We start from the raw sequence: 9,660 nt of genomic DNA, 5'->3' as shown, positions 1-9,660 counted from the left end.
CTCTCTCTGCTTCTAGAGATATAGACCTGTAACAAGACTCAAGTCCCAGCAGGCCCCTAAAGGTGAGGTAAAAAGTGTACCCCATGAGAAGGTGTGCTACATTTTTTCTAATTTATGCAGACAGAAGTAGGGAGACATGTGTGGGAATGGATATTAAGGGTGTGGGATAATGGTGTAAGGAACATAAAGTTGGATTGGGGTGAATTTTTTGACATGGGCCCACTAAGCAGAGATGCTTCATTTAATGTTGCAGCATAGAGAGTTAGAAAGGGCTCTGAGATGTTGCTTGGTTGGTAAACACATGACCCAAAATGTGGTTCACAGTAAGTGAACTAAAAATGAAAGACCTGCCCTTGGTTTAGTGTCGAAGAAAGGATTCAAAGTCTTAAGGAGATTTGAATGTTGGAGTAGATTTGTCATTTAAGACATATTCACCCACCCTGGGAGGGTCTGCAGGGCACACCCTTCGCCACAACTGTGAGAAATAAATTTTTGTGAGGAGCCCCAGAATCCTTGAAGAGCTCCCTCCTTGAAGAGCACACCTTCCTGTGTGCTCCTTGTTTACTCTTCACAGTAGACAATGTTTTCACCTTTTATAATGGGCCTGGATGCACTTTGCTGACTCAGGGTCAGCACCATTTTGTGACTGAAACAGCAAAAATTTTATTTTTAAATGATAAGCCTTTTAGGGGCGCCTGGGTGGCTCAGTCGGTTAAGCATCTGACTGAGAAGAAAACAACCTTGGGTCATTAACATGGCCCCATGACCCTAAGATGCCAAAACATCTATTACAGAATATCAAAAATTGTTATTACAACTCTATAATCATGTGAGCCAATTCTGTAAAATATCTCTCTATCTCTCATCTCTCTATCTATCTATCTCTCATCTATCTATCTATCTCTCATCTATCTATCTCTCATCTATCTATCTATCATCTATCTATCATTTATCTATCTATCCATCTCTACTTCTATCTCTCTTATCTGTCTCTACCTACTATTGGTTGTCTTCCTCTGGAAAACCATGACAAACGGAAAGAAGGAAGGAAGGAAGGAAGGAAGGAAGGAAGGAAGGAAGGAAGGAAGGAAGGAAGGTGGGAGGGAGGGAGGAAGGAAGGGACGGAGCACAGAGTTTTAAATAAACAGGAAGACACATCTGGAGAAATGTGATCTCAGCATCAATCTATCTTATATAGAGTAGGCACAAATTACTTTATTTCAAATTATGGACTCTATATACATGTTGGCTATTCAATTCTACCATTTACTTGGTGAGGGTGATAAATGAATGGTCTATAAAATTAACCCACTATTTCTCCAAATTCTAAAATGTTGCAAATAAGGGCCATGCCAGCTCAATCTGCTTGCTTTATGGTGGGGAGGAAATAAATCCTCTAAGGAACTTTCGAAGCACACACCAAAGTTTGAATTTATTTATGCAGCAGTGGTATGCTAGAGTCAGCCCCAAGTGGCTGGTGATGGTCAGTCATTAAAATTTTAGGAAATTTTGTGAGCCAGTTGGCAAGCATACCATTAGTAAATATCAAATTATACAGACTTACAGTTAAATAAATTATATTAAAACCAAAGGTAGTAAACACTCAAAACGTGTTTTTTTCCCGAATTATTCTACTACATTTTACTATTCATCTGTGCTCTTGAGGCTATTTTCATCTACTCTATCCGTATGGTGAAAAAAACTATAAATGGTGTTCTACGGCGCATCTCTTCCAAAATTCTGCATTCAGTGACATCATGTTTGTAGTCTGAAATCAGCCATGAAAGGAGAAATTAGATCAGAAAAATTGGTAAGTGTGTGCTACAAATTTGCCTCCCTCCCACAGAGTGGGTTATTAAGCATTAACAGCTCGCCATGTGTATACGTAGGTAGGTAGGTAGGTAGACGTTTATGCATGTAGGCATGTTTTTATTTGTGTGGGGGCAGAGGGCTTAACTGGAGTCACAGAAAGAGAGCTAGCTCAAGAGATGAAAAAAGGAAGTAATGAAAAGAGCACTCCTGTGGAAGTGAGAAGGCTTAAGTCTTAGCTGTTCGACCTGAGGCAAGTCCCTTCACTATTCTTTTTTTCTTTATTCTTATGTCATGTTAGTCACCATACAGTACACCATTAGTTTTTGATGCAGTGTTCCATGATTCATTGTTTACCTATAACACCTTCACTATTCTTGATGTACACCGAGGGGTTCGCAGTTGATGATCATAGTAGTTCATCCATCTCTAAAACGCTACGAATCCCTGGTCTATAAAATATCTCTGTAGTTACAATTTTTTGTATGATATATATAAATAGATATATTATTCTGGTGTTTACATGTATTTTCTTAAAAGCTTCACACATACAGAAAGGTGTATAAAACTTGTTTTTTTTCTAATTTGTACATTAATATGGCAGAATACATGAGCATTGCCCTTGTTAAGGACTAGAATCTTGCCAGTAACTTGGAGGCACTCTGTGTAATCCTATTCATTGTCCTTTCCTTCCACATCCCCCCCCCAAGGGATAACCGCTAATGTAACATTTTGATGCGATGAATTTCCTGCCCCTGCTCCTTTGTAATCCCTGCCTCCTGCCTCTCCTCACTTTTTCCAGTCCCCCCAGGCAGCCACTGATCTGCTTTGTGTCGATATTTATTAGTATTTTCTGGAATTTTAAATAACTTTAATCATAGTAATCATAGCTCATTTCTTTTTTTTTTTAATTCAATTAGCCAAGGTATAGTACATCATTAGTTTGCTCAATTCTTTCTGGCTTCTTACACTCAGCATGATGAGATCTATTGATGTTATTGTGTGCATATCAATATCTCATTCCCTTTTATTACTAGGAGTATTCCATTACATGGAAACATCACTGTTTTTTGTTTTATCAGTTCATGTGTTGATGGACATTAGGAATGTTTCACTATTTGGTTATTCCAAATAAAGCCGCTCTGAACATTCCTATACAAGTCTCTGTCTGTACATATGCTTTCCTTCCCTTGGGCAATTTCTTAGGACTAGAATGACCAGATCATATGATAAGTGTATGTGTGATATTTTAAGAAACTGCCTGCTATGGTGTGAATGTTTGTGTTCCCCCCAACCAATATTCACATGTTGAAATCCTAATGCCCAATATGATGATGTTAGAAGGGGGGCCTTTAGATGGTGACTAGGTCATGATGGCAGAGCCCTCAAAATTGGCATTAATGCCTTTGTAAAAGAGGCTCCAGAGAACTAGCTCACCCCTTCCACCAAGTGAGAACACAGTGAGAAGGCACCTGGTATGAACCAGGAAGAAGGCCCTTGACAAAAGGTAGCCATCTTGGCTCCTTGATGTTGGACTTCCCAGCCTCCAGAACTGTAACTGTAACAACTGCATTTCCACCCAGTCTGTGGTATTTTGTTATAGCAGCCTACATGGACTAAAACGCTGCCAAGCCCTTTTCCAACGTACTTGTAACATTTTACATTTTCTACCTGCAGTGTATTCAAGTTCTAGTTCCTTCACATCTTTGCCAGCACATGATAAAATCAACGCATTTAACTATAGCCATTCTAATAGGTGTGTAGTGGTATATTGTGTGTGTGTGTGTGTGTGTGTGTGTGCATAGTTTTAAAATTTTTGCTTTTTCAAATCATCACACTGTAAAATTTATGTTTTATTTTCCCTTTGGCATAAAATTATATGAATTTTAACAAATGTATAGATTAGTGTAACCATCACCACAATGAGTATACAGAACTATTCCATCACCACCACCACCTTGGCCCCAACCCCCAGCAACCACAGATGTATTCTCCATCAGTATGGGTTTGTCACTTTGAGAATTATATATATATATATATATGTATATATATATATATATATAAGTATATATTCATATACATATTAAATCATGCAGCACTTTGTGATCCATCCGAGTTGTTGCATGCATCAATAACAGTCCATTCAATTTAATTGTATGGATATACCATGATTTGTTTCATCCATTCACTCACTGAAAGTTCATTCATCGAAAGGCATTTAGGTTGTTTTCAGCTTTTGTAGAATTATGCATAGACTTGCTATAAACACTTGCACACAGGCTTTTTTAGTGAAATAAATTTTCAGTTTTTCAGGTTAGAAACTCGGGAGTTGGATTGTGGGATCATATGTTAAGTGCCAGGTTGTAAATTTAGAAGAAACTGCCAAGCCATGTTCCAGGATGGCCCCAAAGTTTAGCATTCACACTGGCAACACATCTCAACACTTGGTAATTGTGTGTGTGTGTGTGTGTGTGTGTGTGTGCACAAGCATGTGCGTGTGTGATTTTAGTCATCCAAAAAGGTGTGGGTTGGCTAGTTTTGTTTGCATTTTCTTAATAGCTAATGATGTTGAACACTGTTCATGTGCTTATGTGCCATCCTTATATCATCTTGCTTGAAGCCGCAATGTCTGTTGCTCACTTTACAGCTAGGTTGTTTGTTTACTTATTGTTGAGTTTTGAGAGGTCTTTATATATTCTGCATACAAATCCTGTTTCAGATATTTGATTTGCATATATTTTCTTCTAGGCTGAAGTTTTTTCTTTCCTTCTTTAACAGTGTCTTTAGTAGAACAAAAGTTTTCAATCTCAAATTTGCCCAATTTATCAATTATTTCATTTATGGGTCATTATTTTTATGTTGCATCTAAGAAGTCCTTGCCTATCCCTAATTTATTATGTCTTATTCTACGCTTTATTCTAAAAGTTTCGTAGTTTTATATTTACACCTTTGATCCACTTTGAGTTTATTTCTGCATAAAATGTCGAGCATATGTGAGGTTCATTGTTTTGCGTAAAATTAGACATTTCTAGGGTATAGAAATAAGTTTGATTTTGGTGTGTTAACCTTGTATCCTGCCACCTTGTTAAACTCCCTTATTGGTTTTAGAAGTTCTTTTGTAGATTATTTTTCTTCTCTATGTAGACGATCATGTTGACTGTGAGTGAGAATCATTTTACTTCTTCCTTTCCAAACTGTATGCATTTTTATTTCTTTGTCTTGCCTTATTCCATTTGCTCAGATTATTAGTGCGATGTTAGGAACTTCTTTACCTTGTTCCTGATCTCAGGGACAATGCATTCAGTAATTCAGTAATTTAATGTTGAGTGTAATGTTAGCTGTAGGTTTTTTTGTAAATGTGTTTTATCTGTTTGAGGAAGTACCCTTCAATTCCTACTTTGACGAGTGTTTTAATCATGAATGCATGTTGCACTTTGTCAAATGTTTTTCCCGCATCTACTGTGATACTCATGTGCTTTTTTTTTTCTTTAATCTGTTAATATGGTGGATTACATTGATTAATTTCCAAATACTGAAATCGCCTATATTTCCCTTGGTCGTGGTGTATCATTCCTTATAATACTGTGCTGGATATGATCCCCTAACATTTTTTGACATTTTTTTTTTTTTTTTTTTTTTTTTGCATCTATGTTCTTTAAGGGTATTTGACAGCAGATTTCGTTTTTGGTAATGTCTTTATCTGATCTTAGTATCAGGGTAGTTTCAGCCTCTTAAAATAAGTTGTAGAGTTTTGAAGTATTCCTTCCTCTTCAATTTTCTGCACAAGTTTGTGTACAGTAGGTATTATTTCTTTAACTGTTTGGAAGGATCTCCCAATGAAATCATGAGTACCCAGAGATTTCCTTTTCAGAATGTATTTGTCTACAAAATCAATTTATTTAACAGTTATAGGAATATTCATGTTATCTCCTTGATCTTTGGGGCATTTTAGTAGTTTCTGTTCCTTGAGGAATTAGTCCATCTTTACCCAAATTTTCCAGTTTTCATCATAAGGTTGTTTGCAATATTTTGTTTTAATGTTTCCAAGTTTATAACAACATCTCCTTTTTCATTCTTCATATTGATATTTATATTTTCACACCTTTTGTGTTTGTCAGGCTTGCCAGAGGTTTACCAATTTACTAATCTTTTCCAAGTTAAATACAAGTTTTTTCGTTTGTTTCATTGATTTTTTCTATTGTTTTTTGGTCTCAAGTCATATTGATTTTGGCTTTTATCTTTTTTTTTTTTCTTTTCAGGTTTTATTCTGTAAACATTTCATTTTACACGGCTAGAGTCACACACACGTTTGTATCTTTCTTTTTTCTTGTTCTATCATATAACACAAACATTCTTGCATAACACTAACAATTCTGCAAAGTTATTATCCTTAACAGCAGCGTAATACCCCTGTCCCAAACAGGCCTATTGTTTACATAAACAATCCACTAATCTGGGACATGTTCAGTGTTTCCACTGTTTTGCTATGATAAATAATGTTGTGATGATTTCAAACCTTGCTCCACACTTTGGATTTTTTTTTTTTTTTTTTTTTTTTTTTTTGTGGGGGTGTAGTATCTTCCTCAACTAGAATCACAGGGTCAACGACCCGGTAAATAAGGGTCTCAATCCACCATGCCAAACTGCCTTCCATAAAAATGGCACTATTTACAATTCCACTGGTTGAGAGTGCTGGTCTCACTGTGTCTTTACCAGCACTGAGGTTTTTGTGTTTCATGCTGGTTTTAGGTCTTTGCTAACTTGATTGGTTTACACATGTGGCGTATTGTTGAGGTTTTAATACCTCTTTGAGGAAAGGTCAAGGTCAAATATGACTACAGTTCATCACGTCCTTATTTCTTTGAATTTCTTGTTGAGGACGTATGGATGGAGAGATGGGAGGTATCCAGAGATTAGCGATGCTTTCTCATGGTCTCATTTATCCATTTGATGTACTTGCAGACTTGGGTATAGACACCTGGGTCATTGGGTTGGCCATAAGGGAAAGTTCCCCAGGACACCAGGCGTTGCAGGGTACCTTTGCACATCAGTGGTCTCCCTGAGTCACTGTTGCAGGCATTGGTCTTGGAATTGGGGATGCCAGCACATAGCATTGATTTTCCCAGTAGGTCCTTGTAAACCTTCTTGCAATCCTGGGAGGAGATGAGCTTGACATCCGTGCACATGAGCTCTGATGGAAAGGTCACATCAGGGCTGGTGGTGGTGCCCCAGCCAGAAATGGTGCATGTGGTCCCAGGGGGTTCACAGCGGGAGGGCAGGTTGACTTTCCTCACACTCGATGATGGCCTGGCTCGTCTACTTAGCTTCACAAGCATGAGGTCATTAACGTGGGTCTGAGTGGAGTAGCCGGGGTGGTGGAATGACCTTGTGGCCCAGATCTTCTGAGCTCTATAATCACCCAGCTGATCACTGCCCACGTGCACGTTGTATTCACTCATCATGCAGTGGGCAGCAGTGAGCACCCACTGTTCACTGAGCAGCACACCTCCATAGTGGAGCTGATTGCCTCTGAACAGAGCCACCTGCCAGGATTAGGAGCCTCTTGTACATGGGACCCCATCAATAATCTTCTCCCCACTCTTGTCACCTTCTTGGCCAGCAGATCCCAGGACTAAGGTCAGTAGTAGGATCTGCAGGGGCAAGAGAAGGGATCCTGCCATGGTGGCCTCTCTCAGCCTCTCCGGGGGCTGCCAGGCAAAGCAAGGGTCTGTTTTGCTGGGGCTGGGAAGGACAAAGAGTTCAGGGAGCAGGAGTCCAAGTCCAGCTCTTCCTACATCAGACCTAGAAGTCCAAATCCCCAGTTCTTCCCCCACTCAGACCCAGGAAACCAGGCCTCCAGACCTCCCTTCCCCCTGGGGACTCAGGAATCTCAGCAATCTGTCCCATCCCTCCTCATCCGCAGGTCTAGATCTTCAGGTCTTTTTTCCTCAACAGACCCCAAATTCCAGACCTCCAGTCCCTCATCTCTCACAACCAGGATTCCAGCCACCCCTCTCCCCTCAGAAGCAGGAGCCAGCTGTCCAGCCAGCCTCATCCCCTACCCCAAATGAACAATTTTGGCTTTTATCTTATTTTCTTCTTTCTGCTTGATTTGACTTCACTTCGTTCCTCTTTTTCTCCTTCCCTAGGAGTGAATCTTAGGTTACTAACTTGAGTCCTTTCTTCTTTCCTAACATAAGCATTTAATCCTACAAATTTCTCTGTAAGCACTGCCTTAGCTGCATCACACAAATTTTGATATATTGTATTTTTATTATTGCTCAGTTCAAACTAGCTTCTAATTTCCAATGAGACTTTCTTACTGACCCACAGGTTACTTAGTGGTGTGCTGTTTAATTCCAAGTGTTAGCAGATTTTTCTGTTATTAATTTCAACATAGTCTGAGAACATACTTTTTTGCGGGTTGGGGGGGACTTTCCATTCTTTTAAGTCTGGTAAGGCTTGTTTTGTGAACCAAGATATGATTTAATTTGGTGAATATTCCACATACTCTTAAATATAATATGTGTTCTGCTTTCTGTAGATGAAGTATTCTATAAGTGCCGATACGTTTCATGTGACTGATGGCCTTGCTCAGTTCTTCTACCTCACTGCTGACTTTCTTTCTATTGTTCTATTACTGGGAGAGGACTGTTGAAATCTCCAAATATAATTGTGGATTTTACTAGTTCTTCTTGTAGCTCCATTAGTTTTTTGCTTCTTGTATGTTGAGCCTCTGTTAGATGCAGAAATGTTCAGGATTTTTATGTCCTCTTGATGAGTTGACCCCTTTATCATTATGACATGATCTCCTGCAAACATGTTGATATTCTTTGTTCTGAGGTCTGCTTTGTCTGAGATTAATATAGCTGCTCCAGGTTCCTTTTGATTACTGTTAGTATTTTATGTATGTATATATAAAATTTTACATTTGTTTTTAAACTATTTGTGTCTTAATATTTGAACTATGTTTATTTTAGTCAGCACACTATTTGAACGCTTTCTGTCTTTCCAATCTTTGTTATCGTTTCCCTCTTTTTAAACTTATTTTTGAATAATTGAATATCTTTTATGATTTCAGTTATCTCTCTTGTTGGCACAGTAGCTAAAACTAATTTGCTATTTTAGTGGTTGCTTAAGGGTTTATAATACACAGCCGTGCTTTATCATGATCTCCCATCAAGGGGCATCATACCACTTCATGAGTACTGTTAAAATTTCATAATAGTAAGCTTCCTTTTCTCCCCATATGCTCTTTCTGTTTATGCTCTATATGTTGCGATATATACTACTGTTACGTATTTTGCAAACCTTACAGCACATTGTTATAATTTTTGTTTAAAGAGTCAATTATGCTTTATTTTTACTGTGGCAAAATATACATAGCATAAAATTTACCATATTAACCATTTTTTAAGGGTGCAGTTCAGTGGCATTAAATACATTCACATTGTTGTGTAACCATCAATACGAGAACTTTTTATGATCCCATACTGAAACTCTGTACCCATTAAACAGTAAATCTCCATTCTCCCTTACCCCCAAACCCTGGTAACTACTGTATTATTTTCTGTCTCTATATATTTGACTATACTATGTACTTTATGGAAGTGGAATCATACAGTATTTGTCCTTTTGTATCTGGCTTATTTCAATTAGCATAATTTCTTCAAGGTTCATCCACATTGCAGCATGTATCAGAATTTTATTCCTTTGTAAGGCTGAATAGCATTTCATTGTATGCTACATACTACATTTTTTTTTAATTTTTAAAAACGTTTTATTTAAATTCAATTTAGTTAACATATAGTGTATTATTAATTTCAGGGGTAGAATTTAGTGATTCCTCAG

The 9,660-nt window shown here is 37.9% G+C and overlaps 1 pseudogene; it reads right to left on the bottom strand.

Annotated features, from left to right (window-relative positions):
- Positions 1-6,722: 6,722 nt before the first annotated feature.
- Positions 6,723-7,507, bottom strand: LOC144380605 (kallikrein-7 pseudogene; annotated as a pseudogene).
- Between the last annotated feature and the right edge of the window lie 2,153 nt (positions 7,508-9,660).

The sequence above is a fragment of the Halichoerus grypus genome, chromosome X (assembly GCF_964656455.1).
Source record: "Halichoerus grypus chromosome X, mHalGry1.hap1.1, whole genome shotgun sequence".
In the NCBI taxonomy this organism is placed as follows: domain Eukaryota; kingdom Metazoa; phylum Chordata; class Mammalia; order Carnivora; family Phocidae; genus Halichoerus; species Halichoerus grypus.
The sequence above is the reverse complement of the archived record's forward strand: the minus strand, read 5'-3'. Positions and strand labels throughout refer to the sequence as shown.